At 43.4% G+C, this 449-nt stretch overlaps 1 protein-coding gene across 1 annotated transcript in view; it reads left to right on the top strand.

The window, feature by feature from the left end:
* LOC119584997 overlaps positions 1-449 on the top strand; it is a 10,429-nt gene that overhangs the window by 3,562 nt on the left and 6,418 nt on the right. The window lies entirely within an intron of this gene.

The raw sequence follows: 449 nt of genomic DNA on the forward strand, positions 1-449 counted from the left end.
CATAGCAACCACAAATGACATCAACAGATCATCTTCAAACGTTCACCGATTCTTGGCACTGATTTCAACGTGGGAGAATGTCAACCTTCACCCTCTGCCTCTAAAGCTAGTGGTCACGCGGTAGACTACGACTGAACAAGATTTGCATATAAATCACTCACCGGAGGAATGACAATAGAGAAAAAAATACATTTATAAACACGTGGGAGATATAATAATACGAAGCATCAGAACTCTCAGGGGACGGGGGTGAAGATTGCTCCAGCATGAGCAGTTGGAAATATATCTGCTACTTGTATTTCAATCGATTGTTTCTGTCATGCTGGCTGTCCAACACTGCCATTAACTCATAACACCCTCGGGTCTTTGGGTCAATGTGTCTAAGAATGGTGCACGCCTATCTACTGTTATCAGCAGTCACTGTTGCGGAGACACGAATAGCTTCTATC

The sequence above is a fragment of the Penaeus monodon genome, chromosome 19 (genome assembly GCF_015228065.2).
Source record: "Penaeus monodon isolate SGIC_2016 chromosome 19, NSTDA_Pmon_1, whole genome shotgun sequence".
NCBI lineage: Eukaryota > Metazoa > Arthropoda > Malacostraca > Decapoda > Penaeidae > Penaeus > Penaeus monodon.